Below are 18,772 nucleotides of genomic sequence, written 5' to 3' on the forward strand. Positions count from 1 at the left end.
ATAGGTGTGACGGGGCACGTCAAAGCATCAAAGCCAGAGTCCCTTTTGTGCCCCTCCCCTCTGACAGCCAGGCCTGACAGGACGGAGATGGATAGTCACTACCTCTCTTTCTACCTCTCTCTCTCAGTGTGGGGGTTGGGGGCTGGGGTTAGGGGTGGGGGGCGCGAATGTATGTGTACGTGTGAATGTGTGTGTGGTGGTGGTTAGGGTGGTGGTGGTGGTGGTGGTGGTGGTGGTGGTGTGTGTGTGTGTGTGTGTGTGTGTGTTTGTTTGTTGGTAGTTGTTGTTGTTGTTGTGGTGGTGGTGGTGGTGGTGGTGGTGGTGGTGTGTGTGTGTGTGTGTGTGTGTGTGTCTCGGTCTAACGCAGTCATTCACAGACCTGCAGATGGATACGGAGGGCATTGAACACAGAAACAGCACCACTCGTTCTTTGTTTGAGTTCTGTGTGAATATGTATTCAACAATATTTCTCCTTTTAGCATTTCCTCATTCACATCCTCGTCTCTATACCGGATGCCCCCACCATCACTGTCTCTCGCATCCCCCTCCCTTTTACCTCTCCTTCCTTCCTTTCTTTTTTCTTTCCTTTAGGAATATATCATCCCGCCCCTCTTTCTGTGATGGTTCGTATTATTCATATCAGATGCCTTTTTCTCATTCTCTATGAGAAAAGGTATTTCCGTTCTTCTCCGAAGTGTGGTATACCTGTTGCTTTGTTTGTCTCTGTTTGTTTCCGTCTGTCTGCCTGTCTTAATCATCATTATACACAGCTAGGAATAAATGTAAATGCACTTACATAGCAAACACTTTCTTTATTCTGTCTGTCTCTGTCTCTCTCTTTGTCTTTCGTTAAAGTAACCTCTCTTTTTTTTCACACATCCTCACCATCTCTGTCTCTCGTTAAAGTCTCCTTCTTTTCCAAACATCCTCACCATCTCTGTCTCTCGTTAAAGTCTCCTTTCTTTTCCAAACATCCTCACCATCTCTGTATCTCGTTAAAGTCTCCTTTCTTTTCCAAACATCCTCACCATCTCTGTCTCTCGTTAAAGTCTCCTTTCTTTTCCAAACATCCTCACCATCTCTGTCTCTCGTTAAAGTCTCCTTTCTTTTCCAAACATCCTCACCATCTCTGTCTCTCACGGTTTTCCGTTTTGTGTTTCCTGTCTTTCCCTGCTTTCTTTTGCTGTCCCCCCTTCCGCCCCCCCCCCCCCCCTCTCCAGTCAGATGCCCTTTCTTCTCACGTGCTTGGTAAAAAACAAACAAACAAACAAAACTCGGTATCGCGTCTCTCTTTCCGAAGAGCTCGCCTGACTGTCGGTCTGTCTGCCTGTCTGTTCCTCTCTTACATACCTGTCACGAATGGGTACAGAAGCATTAATAAATCTTTCTTTGCTTCGGTATCGTCTGCATTCTGCATATTTTTCCTTTTTTTGGGGGGGGAGGGGGTGGGGGTGGGGGGCAGGGGCGGAGGCGTCATTTTATCTCTTCTCTTTACCACACACAGCCGCCGGTCGGCGCCATCTCGTCCTCTCGTTTGTCGCCTTCATTTTTCCATCTTATACATGTTCCTTCTTTTGCTTTTCCACCTTCCTCTCTCTCACTATACGCCCTGTTTATCTGTCTGTCTGTTTGTCTGTCTCATACCTGAAGCTTTTTTGCATTTGTTCAAGAAAAAAAAATCACATTCACATACCTCTCCTCTACTTTTTTTTCCCCCCCTGACAACAAGGATGACAGATCATAGACTGATAGATCTGTATGTGACTTCCTTGACTGTCCCCGACACACACACACACACACACACACACACACACACACACACACACACTCACACACACACACATACACACACACACACACACACAAACATATACTCATACACACGCACTCACACATATGCTCACACATGCACACATGCACGCACGCATTGACATGCTATATGTGGTGGCTGTGACAAGACTTGAGCCTACAGTCACAGCAGGTGGGAATGACAGAGGACAACACACACACACACACACACACACACACACACACACACACACACACACACCGCGCGCGCGCGCGTCTTTTGTTTCAGCAATAATCTTTTCCTCGTAGTTTGTCACTGTTTCTGGGTATCTTTAATTTACACATCAGAATGTTTTACTGGTTGCAAAATCGCAAACAGCGTTAACATTGAAAACAAACAGCAGCACCAACAGCAACAAAATTTCTGTCCGTTAAAGTAAAATCGTTTATTTCAAATGTAAACAAAAATAAAAAAATCACCATGTTCAGTCTGTTCCAACCTTGCGTTGCAATACAGTTTGAATCGTGAAAAGGCTTTTCCTCTGGTGTTTGTGACCTCATCTTCTTTTAACTGTGCATGTGGTGTTTGTGACCTTATCTTCTTTTAACTGTGGTGTTTGTGACCTCATCTTCTTTTAACTGTGGTGTTTGTGACCTTATCTTCTTTTAACTGTGGTGTTTTTGACCTCTTCTTTTAACTCTGGTGTTTGGGACATTATCTTCTTTTAACTGTGGTGTTTGTGACCTCATCTTCTTTTAACTTTGGTGTTTGGGACATTATCTTCTTTTAACTGTGGTGTTTGGGACATTATCTTCTTTTAACTGTGGTGTTTGTGACCTCTTCTTTTAACTCCAGTGTTTGGGACATTATCTTGTTTTACATGTGGTGTTTTGGACATTATCTTCTTTTGCTAGTGGTGTTTGGGGCATTATCCTGTTTTAACACACCTTGTTTTACCTCAGTGTGCTTTACCTCTGGTGTTTGGGACCTCGCCTTGTTTTACCTCTGGTGTTTGGGACCTCGCCTTGTTTTACCTCTGGTGTTTGGGACCTCGCCTTGTTTTACCTCTGGTGTTTGGGACATTATCTAGTTTTACCTCTGGTGTTTGGGACATTATCTTGTTTTACCACTCGTGTTTGGGACATTATCTTGTTTTACCTCTGGTGTTTGGGACATTATCTAGTTTTACCTCTGGTGTTTGGGACATTATCTTGTTTTGCCTCTGGTGTTTGTTTCACCACTGCTGTTTGGGACATTATCTTGTTTTGCCTCTGGTGTTTGGGACATTATCTTGTTTTGCCACTGGTGTTTGAGACATTATCTTGTTTTGCCTCTGGTGTTTGAGACATTATCTTGTTTTGCCTCTGGTGTTTGTTTCACCACTGGTGTTTGGGACATTGTCTTGTATTACCACTGGTGTTTGGGACATTGTCTTGTTTTACCACTGGTGTTTGGGACATTGTCTTGTATTACCACTGGTGTTTGGAACATTGTTTTTTTTCCCCACTGGTGTTTGGGACATTGTCTTGTTTTACCACTGGTGTTTGGGACATTGTCTTGTTTTACCTCTGGTGCTTGGGACATTGTCTTGTTTTACCACTGGTGTTTGGGACATTGTCTTGTTTTACCACTGGTGTATGGTACATTATCTTGTTTTACCACTGGTGTTTGGGACATTGTCTTGTTTTACCTCTGGTGCTTGGGACATTGTCTTGTTTTACCACTGGTGTTTGGGACATTGTTTTGTTTTGCCACTGGTGTTTGGGACATTGTCTTGTTTTACCACTGGTGCTTGGGACATTATCTTGTTTTACCTCTGGTGTTTGGGACATTATCTTGTTTTACCACTGGTGCTTGGGACATTATCTTGTTTTACCTCTGGTGCTTGGGACATTATCTTGTTTTACCACTGGTGTTTGGGACATTGTCTTGTTTTACCACTGTTGTTTGGGACATTATCTTGTTTTACCACTGGTGTTTGGGACATTGTTTTGTTTTACCACTGGTGTTTGGGACATTATCTTGTTTTACCACTGGTGTTTGGGACATTGCTTTGTTTTACCACTGTTGTTTGGGACATTATCTTGTTTTACCACTGGTGTTTGGGACATTGCTTTGTTTTACCACTGGTGTTTGGGACATTGTCTTGTTTTACCACTGGTGTTTGGGACATTGTCTTGTTTTACCTCTGGTGCTTGGGACATTATCTTGTTTTACCTCTGGTGTTTGGGGCATTATCTTGTTTTACCTCTGGTGGTTGGGATATTATCTTGTTTTACCACAGGTGTTTGGGACATTATCTTGTTTTACCCCAGGTGCTAGGGAACTCATTTTGCTTTATATCTGGTGTCTCATAAACCTGTGAAAGTGGAAACGCTCAGGGACACACCTGAATCAGAGTTACGCCTGCGAACGAATGACCTACTGGGACGAAAACCATAGAGGGCTGAGTCCCCTTCAGAGAGTTGGAGGACTGTTGCGTCCTGTTTGATCGATGGGGCTGCACACTAGTGCCTGATCGTGGATCGTCTCCTTTACGTACAAGTCAGCGGTGACAGGCCTGCATGGGGTCTGGCGGGTTATGAAGAGCTGTGTGCATTCCTCATTGCTGACTTGTCTTTGGCCAGTGTCGGAGGACACACGCTATGCAGGATCAAAGAGCTCAGAGGGACCCACAACAGTGTGAGTCATTAATGAAGGTGTCAACAGTGTGAGTCATTAATGGAGGTGTCAACAGTGTGAGTCATTAATGAAGGTGTCAGTAGTGTGAGTCATTAATGAAGGTGTCAATAGTGTGAGTCATTAATGAAGGTGTCAATAGTGTGAGTCATTAATGAAGGTGTCAATAGTGGAAGGTGTCAATAGTGTGAGTCATTAATGAAGGTGTCAATCTCCACAACAGTGTGAGTCATTAATGAAGGTGTCAATAGTGTGAGTCATTAATGAAGGTGTCAATCTCCACAACAGTGTGAGTCATTAATGAAGGTGTCAATCTCCACAACAGTGTGAGTCATTAATGAAGGTGTCAATAGTGTGAGTCATTAATGAAGGTGTCAACAGTGTGAGTCATTAATGAAGGTGTCAATAGTGTGAGTCATTAATGAAGGTGTCAATAGTGTGAGTCATTAATGAAGGTGTCAATAGTGTGAGTCATTAATGAAGGTGTCAATCTCCACAACAGTGTGAGTCATTAATGAAAGTGTCAATAGTGTGAGTCAGTAATGAAGGTGTCAATAGTGTGAGTCATTCATGAAGGTGTCAATCTCCACAAAAGTGTGAGCCATTAATGAAGATGACAGTCTCCACAACAGTGTTGTTTCAATTGCCAAAGACGCGGAACCGTGATAGCATCCGTCATTCTGACTCCCTCGTTTCATTCAGATCTAGTCGAAAAACTCACCTCTTCCCTCACTAATAAGTTCAGTTCTGGTAGATCCACTTCTTTGCGTGTGGTGTGCTTGACATGCATGTTTATGAATGTGTATTTGTGTGTGTTCGTATGTTTGATAGCGTGCGAGAAAGTGTGCGCGCGACGCACGCGCGTTTGTGTGTGTGTATTTAGTTTGTTAGTCGCATTTTGGTGTGTGTTCGTAACATTGATGTGATGTGTTATATAACCAAAAGTGTTTTGTAAAGCACCTAGAGCAGATTTATGGATAGTATGCTGTTGAAGTATCCATAGTCATCAAACCCATGGCAGTCTTCACAGGTATGGCCTGTGTGAAGATGATCAACATCAAAAAGATACAGAAGGCAAAAGAGACCCTGCCTTTCACTGAAAATGCCCGTGTGTGTGTGTGTGTGTGTGTGTGTGTGTGTGTGTGTGTGTGTGTGTGTGTGTGTGTGCATGTTTGTGCGCGCGCTCGCGTGCGTGCGTGCGTGCGTGCGTGTTTGTGTGTGTGTGTGTGTGTGTGTGTGTGTGTGTGTGTGTGTGTGTGTGTGTGTGTGTGTGTTGGTTTAACACAGAAAGATAGAGACGAAGTAAACAAAACAATTTATAATAATTTTTCTGCTTTATTAATTTTTTTTTTCAGCGTGTGTCTTTCCGTGCGCGAGAATGAGCTTTGATGTGTGTGTGTGTGTGTGTGTGTGTGTGTGTGTGTGTGTGTGTGTGTGTGTGTGTGTGTGTGTGTGTGTGTGCACGCGCGCGCGCGTGAGTGCCTACGCGCGCGCGCGTGTGTGTGTGTGTGCGTGCGTGCGTGAGTATGTGTGTGTGTGTGTGTGTGTGTGTGTGTGTGTGTGCGCGTGTGTGCGCTCGCTCGCTTCATTTTACTAGTAAACACACAAACAACTCAAAAGAGTGAGAGAGGAAAAATCTCAGGCATGTGAGTTTAAAAAGAAAGCAGTAAAAACTGATAGAGACAAATGGGATGTTTACCCTGCGTCGTCATTTACGCCATGGAAGAGACAGATAGGGTAATAAAGTGGTGTAAATAAATATGTTGTTGTGTCTCACCTTTTGTACAATACAGCGTGAAGAATGCTGCTTTGCTGATTGCCATTCAAAGAAAGCAAAGGCAAAACTTCAAAGTAAAAAAAAAAAGAAAAAGAAAAAAAAAGTTTAATTGTCAGGCTTCTGGCCCACAGGAACAGAGAAATGCGCAGCAAAATACCGTGAAATTTATAACATGTTTTGACTTACATACCGTTGGAAATTTTTTTTTCTCTGATTAAGTGCTTTGTAGATATACATCGACAATTTCAAGATTATTTAAGAAATTTCGCTAGCTAAGATCTAACGACCAAAGATGGGCGTCTGAAGTGTTTAAGCGGTATTAACTGATGTCTCCATTCCGTATATTTCGGACTTTCAAACTGAAAGTGCATTTCATTACAATTGTATTACAATAAAAAGGACAGTAACTATCAACATTGTTTATGTTTAATTCAAGACATACCCATTCTGAACTTAGCAAGGCAACTTCTTCTTCTTCTACGTTCACTCGTATGCACACGAGTGGGCTTTTTCGTGTATGACCGTTTTTACCCCGCCATGTAGGCAGCCATACTCCGTTTTCGGGGGTGTGCATGCTGGGTATGTTCTTGTTTCCATAACCCACCGAACACTGACATGGATTACAGGATCTTTAACGTGCATATTTGATCTTCTGCTTGCATATACACACGAATGGGGTTCAGGCACTAGGAGGTCTGCACATATGCTGACCTGGGAGATCGGAAAAATCTCCACCCTTTACCCACCAGGCGCCGTCACCGTGATTCGAACCCGGGACCCTCAGATTGAAAGTCCAACGCTTTAACCATTCGGCTATTGCGCCCGTCGCAAGGCAACTTCGAAACTTAACATTCCTGAGCTGGTGTAGATAGGCTTTAGGGGCTATAGTGTGGTTGAAGCATGCATACATTTGAAAGAAATCGTGACTTTTAGTGCAGCATGCCATTCTTGACGGGAAGAATCAATTAGCATTTCCCCAACCTTGTGCTTTTCAAACAAAGCCCAAACCATAACTTTATAAAACATTACGTACACGGCACGCCCATGTAACAGAATTTTGACTTTGCAAAGATAATAACATATCGTAAACTTATTTTTATTTTTATTTTTTTGGGGGGGTGGGGTGGGTGTGGGTGTGTGTGTGTGTGGGGGTAACTATATTTATTCACACATACTAATCGTTGTCAGATTCTAGTTTCAGTTTCTCAAGGAGGCGTCACTGCGTTCGGACAAATTCATACACGCTACACCACATCTGCCAGGCAGATGCCTGACTAACAGCAAGACCCAACGTGCTTAGTAAGACCTTGAGTACATACTTATATATTATATTTGTATACCTATCAGAGTGGATTTCTTCTACAGAATTTTGCCAGAGGACAACACTCTTGTTACCATGGGTTCTCTTTCAGTGCGCTAAGTACGTGCCGCACACATTCATCCCAATGACTAGACGCTCAATTCGATTTTCCAGTCAGTCTTGGGAGAAAAGGCGAGAGGTGGATTCGAATCCGCACCCTCACGGACTCCCTGTATTGGCAGGTGAGCGCCTTAACCATTCTGCCACTTTCCTCCAGAATTTAACAGACTTTATATATATATATATATATATATATATATATATATATATATATATATATGTATGAAAAGTGAACAGTTTCCTGTTTCTTCATACGTCAAGTGTCTTGGTGACTTTGGACTCACACCCAAAAAATGTTTCAGTGCTGAATTCTGTGTATTCTTGGTCATCTGTTAAATCCCACATTTCAGACCCGTACATTAGTATAAGCTGTATTTGGCAATCACACATCTTAAAAAATACCTGTGGTGAATGTTCTGCAATGGATCGAAGTACTTTTATTATTGCTGACACGCCTTTCTTTGCTCGATCTGCGAGATCTTAAAGTGAATAAGAAAACGTAAGTCTTCCGGAGAGATAGATTTGACATGTTAACAATTAACATTTAGAGAGAGAGAGAGAGAGAGAGAGAGAGAGAGAGAGAGAGAGAGAGAGAGAGAGAGAGAGAGAATCACACAAGATACGCACACAAGACACGAACTTGCATTGAAAGAATTGGATTCAAGCAGCCAGCGTTTTAGATGAACAAATTGTAGAGACACTGAGAGCGAACAAACGAAGGAAATTTTATCTTACGAGGGTAAAAAGTTGGCACAAAGTACTTGGTTACAGTCGGCCCTCTGAGCAAGAATGACAGATGAGAGAAAAACAGAAGAAGAAAAATCCGCCGGGGATGTTAAAATCTTGTGAGGGATTGGGAGTTGAAAGAATGAGAGACAGAGAGAAACAGAAACAGAGAGAGGCAGAGAGAGAGAGAGAGACGGAAATCGAGAGAGAAACAGAGAGAGAGAGAGAGAGTGACAGAGACAGACTGAGAGAGAGGGAGAGGGAGAGAGAGAGAGAGAGAGAGAGAGACAGAGAGGGAGAGAGAGACAGAGAGAGACAGACAGATAGAGACAGAGAGACAGAGAGAGAGAGAGAGAGAGAGACAGGGAGAGACACAGGGAGAGAGAGAGAGAGAGAGAGGGACAGAGAGACAGAGAGAGACACAGAGAGAGAGACAGAGAGAGAGAGACGGAGCGAGAGACAGAGAGAGACAGAGACAGAGAGACACAAACAGAGAGAGGGACATGGAGAGAGAGTGGGGGAGAGAGAGAGGGAGAGAGAGACAGAGACAGGGAGAGAGAGACAGAGAGAGAGAGACAGAGAGAGAGAGAAAGACAGAGAGAGACACATAGAGAGAGAGACAGACAGAGAGAGAGAGACAGACAGACAGACAGAGACAGAGACAGAGAGAGACAGAGAGAGAGATAGAGAGACAGAGACAGATAGAGAGAGACAGACAGACACACATAGATAGAGAGAGACAGAGAGAGAGAGAGACAGAGACAGAGACGGAGACAGACAGACAGACAGACAGGTGGCATTTCGCAATGATGACGTCAACAAGGAAACAGCCACACGTCATACCACCCGTCAGTCTTCTTACATCGAATTCAGCATCCATATGAAACAACGCTCTCTTGCAATCCCACGCTGTCTCGCACATTGAGAAGAAGCTTGGGGGACGATGCCACGCTTTCTCGCACTTTACGAGAAAGCGTGTGATTGCGAGAAAGCGTGTGATTGCGAGAAAGCGTGTGATTGCGAGAAAGCGTGGTCGTTCCTCTGCCGCCCTTTTCCTCATTTGCATAGGTGGCGCCCCCACACTTTCTCGAAATGTGTGAGAAAGCGTGGGAAGTCACCTTATTTTTATTTAAAAAATATAAAAGTCTTTGTCGTCATGGTTGGTTTCTTGTCTTTCCATAACATAAGAACAAGAGAGGCAAGGCCTTCAAGGCTCACTTGTGATACACTTTAAAAAAAAATCTAATCGTTAAAATGTGTTTTGTATTTGTTATTATATAGCTTTGGGTTTAGAAAAAAAAAGAGAAAGAAAAAAAAGAAAGAAAGAAAAAAGAAGAAGAAGAAGAAAAAAAGTCCTGAAGGCAGATTCGAACCCCGCGTGTTCAGGTGAGAAGAAATTGTCTTACCCAATACACTATCGTGGCTCCTTAGCTGACTTTCAAAAATCTAACATTTAAACATGCTTTTTTAAAGAGCGATAAATCGATTGCGATATTCGCAGTGAGAACGCTGTTTAAATAATATTATTCTGGTGTATCTTGGGCATCAAAAAATCTTTAAGGGCAATTTAAAATTCTTTTTAAGTCCGCGGTGGCTATAGCCGCAATCACGCTGCAACATTTAGCCGTTTTCTCTGGATCCAGATAGATGTACAAGTTTACTTACACCCGCCGGGAATGTACGACATGGTTGATTCAATTTCTCTTTTATGTTCATTCTAGTTTTATAGTTTTAAAGTTGACATGGAAATTGAGTATTTTGTTAAACTAATAACATGAAGAGCCAAGTACAAGTACTTCTAAACGTCGTATGAAGTGAAAAGGACATCATTTTGAGAAAGGTCAAGACTGGAAATTTTTACGTTTCATCAAGGGTATTAACTCTCATGTTTTATTATTTTTAACTGTGAATTCCGACTGATTTTGTTGATATTTTTATGGCAGTTTGGGGCATAATCCAGTAAGTGATGAGGCGTTCACAAATCTTTCTCTGAATAAACATTTAACGGTCTCCTCCAACTTTCCATCATATGTTATCATGTATTATCGATTGAATATAGGACTGAACGGGCAGGTCAACAACTTGAAACAAAATGGCGTCCTTCGCGTTCGCGAGGAATATGAGCACACGTTTTGAATATGTATAAATATGTGTACGCAATTGATTTTTGCCCATGACCTTCAGGGCTCAGCCAATAGATCTATGAAGGCCACTCGTAGTATTGATTTTAGTATTTTCCGAAAAAGACCACTTGGACGAATGAACATAGTGAAAGCCCTTTACACTGAGAATAAAACACACAAGCTTTTTATGTATTAAGTATAATTTCAAAATGTAATGTTTAAGATGAGAAAGATCAGTTTAAAGCAAACTAATCCCCCAGCATTAATTACAGATTAATTTCCCTTTTTTTACTATCTGCACCAAAGACATGCAAAATAAATATAACTTCCAAGCTTAGCAAAAGAAGTTCCTGTTTGAACAAAAAATGATAAAAATGACTGCTTTTGATGCTGTGTCAGAATGTCAGATCAAAGTGCCAAGTTTAGAGAAAACAAAACAAAACAAATATAACAGTAAATTCAGTTTGCATATAATTTGGCTTCTTTTTTTAATCTTTTTGTGCCCATCCCATAGGTGCAGTATTGTTTTAAACAAGATGACTGGAAAGAACTGAATTTTTCCTAATTTTATGCCAAATTTGGTGTCAATTGACAAAGTATTTGCAGAGAAAATGGCAATGTTAAAGTTTACCACGGACACACAGACACACACACACAGACACACACAACCGAACACCGGGTTAAAACACAGACTCACTTTGCTTACACAAGTGAGTCAAAAATGAGAGAAAGACAGACAGACAGAGAGGGAGAGAGAGAGAGAGAGAGAGAGAGAGAGAGAGAGAGAGAGAGGGCGACAACGACAATCATGATAATAATGATGGTGGCAGAGAAGACGTCGACGGCGATGACACTGAATGGACACCCTTGTATAGCATTTCACATCGGACGGATCATTGCAATGCACCAACCTCAGTTTCAACATCGGAATTACAGTTGACAACAAACTGAACCTGTGGCAATATGTATATCTGAACCAGAAAGATAAAGTCTTGAATCTAATTTTTCATCACGGATGTTGTGAATAACATCGAAATGAAACAACTTTCTATAATAAAAAAAGTGACAGAAATGTGTTTCACACTGTTGTATATTTCGCGCGGAAACCCCCTAACACACACACACACACACACATTGGACCCCCCCACACACACGCACATACACACACACCTTGGACCCCCCCCCCCTCCCACACACACACACACACGTGGGCTAATAATCCATCTTTCCCCAATTCCCTTTTGTACTGTATAAATGCTCCTCTTTCTCCCTCTCTCTCTCTCTCTCAACACCCAATCCCTCACTAGAGATTTTTGCAGCCACGGCGAAACGTGAAATAATATTTCCCACCCCAACAAACTACACCCCCACCTCCGCCCACCCCTTCCACCCCTTGTTCCCCGTCCCTCTCCCTCCCACACCCATTTGTGGCAGCGTTGATCCATGTCACGGCCATACCCCGTGTGACTCATCTGCCATCCACAGGATCAGTGCAACACGTCTGCTCATCTGTCGGGACAGGATGTGGAGAGAGAGAGAGAGAGAGAGGGGGAGAAAGAGAGAGAGAGAGGGGGAGAGACAGAGACAGGGAGACAGACAAAGACAGAGAAGAGGCGTATAGAGACATACAGGGCGGAAGAGAGAGAGAGAGAGAGAGAGAGAGAGAGAGAGAGAGAGAGAGAGAGAGACGGTCGAGACAGACAGGGCGTGAGAGAGAGAGAGATTGAAAGAGAGAGGGAGAGAGAGAGGGGGAGACAGAGAGAGAGAGACAGAGAGACAGAGAGAGTCAAAGAGACAGAGAGACAGAGAGAGTGAGAGAGAAAGTGAGAGAGACAGAGAGACTGATAAAGATACACACAGAGAGAGATGGAGACAGAGACAGACCGATGGAGAGATAGATACACAGAGAGAGACAGAGAGAGATGAACACATAATGTTCATGACCTCACACGGATGGCAGAGCGATGAGTCATCAGCGGAAGTGACTGTCACCACGTGACATCTGATCCTTGACGTTCTGTTTCTGCCGCCATTGTCAACAACGACGTTTTCTGTTCTTCTTCCTGCCCTCCTTCCTTCCTTTCTCTGTTTATTATTATTATTATTATTATTTTTTGTTGTTGTTGTTATCTTTGAAGTTTCGAAATGAGGTGCAAAGGCATGAATAAATAAATGATTAAACAAATAGATGGATAAACAGATAAATAAATTAATAAATAAATCACAAAAAAAAAAAAATCAAAAATCAAATGATAACCAAGCAACCGAAGCAACAAGTAAATAAATAAATAAATAAATAAATGAATAAACAATGAAACAAACAATAAATAGAAAGGAAGGGAGGACAGAAAGGAAAGGAGAAAAAGAACAGACAACACAAAGACAGTGACAGTAAAGAGGACATTTCTGACGCAGTTTCCAGAAAGTGGATAGATACTCTTTATCACACTGAGACCACCCGGCATCCCCACAGGGAACGCTACCTGAGAGAGAGAGAGAGAGAGAGAGAGAGAGAGAGAGGGGAGAGGGAGAGTTAGAGAGAGGGAGGTCAAAAGTATAAAACTATTAGAGAGAGAGAGGGGTGGGGTTTGGGGTGGTAGGGGTAAAAGTACAAAACTACTCTGAATGGCAAACAATCAGATGAATATAGTCACACTTTTGCTGTTGTCAGTCATTTCCACGTGACAAATGCAGCTACCACAACAGTGACTACTACCACCACCAGTATTACCAGGACAACTGCAGTTACTATCACGAGTGAACAAAAATGATTACATTTAAATGGATGTGTGCTGAAAATAAACAAACAAGACAAACGGACCAAAAAGAAAAAAAAGAAGAAAAAACATAATAAAAGAAGAAAGTGAGAGAGAAAAAAATCAACGATAACTAATCTATGCCAATACATGAGAGATAATGTCGCCTTTGTGGCTGTCAAGGAAAGTTTCCATTGTAGAGGAAAGGAGTTCTACAGGGATGCACCTGAAAATACAGAACTATTTTTGGACATATCAATTCGGGTGTGTGGTAAAATGCTCTTGTCAAAGTCATATTTGCATGAGGCTCGGGTAAACAGTTATTTTTATCATTGATTATCATTATCATTATGATCATTATCATTTTCGGGTATTGTACTGCCACGTTATTGTGCACTTTGCACACGAGTAAGGCTTTGTTGAATTCTAGCTGTGTATTTATTTACACATATATCTGTTTAGCTATGTATTTATTGTAATGGAAGGCTTGTTTTTCTGAGGTTGACAATGAAGGACCTGGTGAAAACTATTTTGGCTGTTCTCTTGGGAAGGGCATTAAGCTTCTCATGATGACCATCTGCAGCAAAGCCCCTGACTACAGACACCTCATCAATGACAGAAGGACAGCGAGCCTGAAAGAACATTCTATCAGCTGTCTATGTCATTGTCTATGTAAGGCCTGAGTTGATCATGCGTGTCAACGTTTTACCTGCAAAGTCAATAAGAGACTGCCACTTGAGTTCACCTTGTATCGTGACTTCAAAGACGCTATTTCAATGGAGAGTTCACCTTGTATCGTGACTTCAAAGACGCTTTTTCAATGGAGAGTTCACCTTGTATCGTGACTTCAAAGACGCTATTTCAATGGAGAGTTCACCTTGTATCGTGACTTCAAAGACGCTTTTTCAATGGAGTTATCATCGACGTTAGAAGTGAGATCAACAGGAGAGGCTGATGGATTGAAAGGCAGTACAAATAATGTCTGAAATTTAACAATCAATGGCGAGATACAAAGAGAGAGAGAGAGACCATGAAAGAGAGAGCGATGGAGAGAGAGAGAGAGTTCAGATGATAGTTATTGTCCCTTCTGAAGGGGTAGAAAACTGAGATACAGCAACCTCAGAGTTATTTCTGTATATCTCTACACGAAGATACCACTTAGTTGTGGACAATCAGCAGAACACAATCTAAACTAAAACATGTAGCCTCTCTGGTTCTTTTGAATGATTTATATATGAATATTGCTATATTATTGTTAGAGAGACAAAGAGTGGAGAGAAGGAGAGAGAATGAGAGAGAGAGGAGAGTAGAGAGAGATACTTTGACACTGACCCTTTACTGTCATTAGCTTAACAGCCCATGTGACGGGGGGTACAGAGGAAGTTACAGTGTCGTTTTATCCAATCATTTGAAAAAAAGTAATACACAACAAAAACACTAACGCATCAAATATTACGAAAATCATATAAATAAACAACAACCAATAAATACACAAAAACATCATCATCAGATTGACCATCCAAATAGCAAATCTACCCTCTTATATTCTATGCTTCAGGATAATTATTTGGGAAACCATTAATGTTTGGAAACATTTTGTATTAACAGGCGGTTTGATATGTTATTTTTCTTTTTCCGAATATTCACTGCGTCTGAGACGTATTTTGCAACTGAGAGGATAACACTTTCGTCATTTGATGTTAAAACACTGACTGGGTCTTTTCTCTTTGCTGCAGCTGTATTAAAGAGTGTACACTTTTCCCGAACCTCCTCAAAAGCAAAGGTTACCTTTGCAACTGAATATGAAATGTTTCTCATCTTCTTTTCCCTCGCCACACATTGGACAAGGAGATGTTATTAATCCACCTGTCTCAAATCATCTTTTGTTAGCATTCAATCCAACTGTTATCAACATAAATCTAGCAAGACTGACTCTGTGCCACCTATTTGTTACGATTGAAATGTATTTTTGTCTGAAATGCTGTCTTAAAAGAAAAGAACCAACTATATTTATCATTACTTTCCATTTCTCCATGCCAATTTTGCTTATAACACGCTATCAATCTATCTTTAAATTCTGAGATAAACGCATTTTCGTAACCCACTCCTCGACACATCCAAACCAGTCCAAATCCATGTTCAGTTAAAAGTTTTGGTTTTTTTTAATTTGATAAACCCAATTCTGTTTACCTCTCTCTTCTTGCACTTGCATCATCACATACGCTTGCTTACATAATCTGGAAGCCGGTAGTCTAGTAGAGAGAGACAGAGACAGCGAGAGAGATGGACACACACACACACACACACACATATATATGTATATATGTATGGAAACACACACACACACACACACACACACACACACACACACACACACACACACACACACACACACACACACACACACACACACACACACAAAGAGAGAGAGAAGGTAGACATTATTCAGTTACAACGAAGGCCGACGTGAAAGCCAAAAGAAGAAAGAGAACCGACATTGTCAAGACTTTCCACACAATACAGCCTTTCTCCTGACTGAATTACGTCCACCAGAAAACCTTGGCAAGTCAGCTGACGTGGCTCATTTGCATAAGCATCCACGTACAACCGATAAAACAGATGGGGCGGGGGAGGGGGGGGGGGGGGGGGGGGCTGGAGAGTTTTTGATGATGTCGTCCGTCCAGTATGTAGATGAGCTGAGACAGCCCTCTCTCGCTGCCGCGTAAAACACATGAGAGGAGCGAGTGGTATGGGTGTTCGTCTGATTCACCGCGCGTCGCTGACACAAGGCACGCACAAACGCACACCCCTCCCCACACATACATGAACAGACGCACACACAGACTAACAGACAGTCAGACAGACACAGAAACGTTACAGAGAAAAGTTTAGGGAAAATTCATCAAATGATACAGCAGACACAAATTTTTAGGGAAAACTAATTAAATGATACACTGTACACAAATGTAGGAAACCTGACTAAACAGATCGGAATGGAACGTGTCTTTATTGCCAAGTATACAGGGGTCACAAAGAATAAAGCGATATGATCTCAGAGTAAAGTCAAGGTAAGACAAACTGAAAGATCTGCCCGGATCGTTGGATAGACTGACATCGGACACACTTGCTACAGTTGTGGGATAGGCCACGTACAGATAGCTGGGGTGGTATTTATATTTTCGTCCGCACTCACTGCCCCCCCCCCCCCGCCCCCTATCCCCCCACGCCCCCAATCACCTCCATCCCCGACCCCCCTGTCCCCGACCCCTTCCCTATGCACTCGATCAGAAAAGACATCTCAAGGACTTTTCACTTCCGACTGCTGTCAGCAGATCGTCATAGCTGCTTGATAGTTTGGCCACATTTCATTGGTGATGGTTTTATCATCAGTGTATTTGATGTTTGGTACCTTGCGTGGTGATATCATCAGTGTATTTGATGCTTGGCACCTTGCGTGGTGATATCATCAGTGTGTTTGATGCTTGGCACCTTGCGTGGTGATATCATCAGTGTATTTGATGTTTGGTGCCTTGCGTGGTGATATCATCAGTGTATTTGATGCTTGGTGCCTTGCGTGGTGATATCATCAGTGTATTTGATGTTTGGTACCTTGCGTGGTGATATCATCAGTGTATTTGATGTTTGGTACCTTGCATGGTGATATCATCAGTGTATTTGATGTTTGGTGCCTTGCGTGGTGATATCATCAGTGTATTTGATGCTTGGCACCTTGCGTGGTGATATCATTAGTGTATTTGATGCTTGGCACCTTGAGTGGTGATATCAACAGTGTATTTGATGCTTGGCACCTTGCGTGGTGATATCATCAATGTATTTGATGTTTGGTACCTTGCATGGTGATATCATCAGTGTATTTGATGTTTGGTACCTTGCGTGGTGATATCATCAGTGTATTTGATGTTTGGTACCTTGCGTGGTGATATCATCAGTGTATTTGATGTTTGGCACCTTGCGTGGTGATATCATCAGTGTATTTGATGTTTGGTACCTTGCGTGGTGATATCATCAGTGTATTTGGTGTTTGGCACCTTGCGTGGTGATATCATCAGTGTATTTGATGTTTGGTACCTTGCATGGTGATATCATCAGTGTATTTGATGTTTGGTGCCTTGCGTGGTGATATCATCAGTGTATTTGATGCTTGGCACCTTGCGTGGTGATATCAACAGTGTATTTGGTGTTTGGCACCTTGCGTGGTGATATCATCAGTGTATTTGATGTTTGGTACCTTGCGTGGTGATATCATCAGTGTATTTGATGTTTGGTACCTTGCGTGGTGATATCAGTGTATTTGATGTTTGGTACCTTGCGTGGTGATATCATCAGTGTATTTGATGTTTGGTACCTTGCGTGGTAATATCAGTGTATTTGATGTTTGGTACCTTGCGTGGTAATATCAGTGTATTTGATGTTTGGTACCTTGCGTGGTGATATCATCAGTGTATTTGATGTTTGGCACCTTGCGTGGTGATATCATCAGTGTATTTGATGCTTGGCACCTTGCGTGGTGATATCATCAGTGTGTTTGATGCTTGGCACCTTGCGTGGTGATATCATCAGTGTATTTGGTGTTTGGTACCTTGCGTGGTGATATCATCAGTGTATTTGATGCTTGGCACCTTGCGTGGTGATATCATCAGTGTATTTGATGCTTGGCACCTTGCGTGGTGATATCATCAGTGTATTTGGTGTTTGGCACCTTGCGTGGTAATATCAGTGTATTTGATGTTTGGTACCTTGCGTGGTGATATCATCAGTGTATTTGGTGTTTGGTACCTTGCGTGGTGATATCATCAGTGTATTTGATGTTTGGTACCTTGCGTGGTGATATCATCAGTGTATTTGATGTTTGGTACCTTGCGTGGTGATATCATCAGTGTATTTGATGCTTGGCACCTTGCGTGGTGATATCATCAGTGTATTTGATGTTTGGTACCTTGCGTGGTGATATCATCAGTGTATTTGATGTTTGGTACCTTGCGTGGTGATATCATCAGTGTATTTGATGTTTGGTACCTTGCGTGGTGATATCATCAATGTATTTTGCGATAACGCCTCATGCCACATCTCAACTTGAGGACTGTTGCCCGGGTCATAAGTCAAGACTGCGTTTCCTGCAATGGGGGAATTTGGAAGTGGGAGGGGCAATCTTCAGCTGCAGCTGACGTTAGAAAACGCAGGCAGTTAACACAAGCCAAAAATCGGTTTTCTAGACCCCAGTAAGACACTTACATATGGAATGGTTGCTTTATCCATTGCCTAAAGCCCATTTGACAGTGTCAGCCATACTGGGCCACACCAGAACGGCTGACTATTCTATAATGTTTTGAAGCCCAGCCAACTGCAGTGGTCCTCTGAGGACTTCAGAATCGGATAGCTTGAACTTCATGGCAAACACAGGTTACCGTGGCTTTGCCTCTGTGACACAAAATTATTTCACCATCTGTACATGTGTATCCATTGATAAACTATATATATGTA

The sequence above is a fragment of the Babylonia areolata genome, chromosome 4 (genome assembly GCF_041734735.1).
Source record: "Babylonia areolata isolate BAREFJ2019XMU chromosome 4, ASM4173473v1, whole genome shotgun sequence".
In the NCBI taxonomy this organism is placed as follows: Eukaryota; Metazoa; Mollusca; class Gastropoda; order Neogastropoda; family Buccinidae; genus Babylonia; species Babylonia areolata.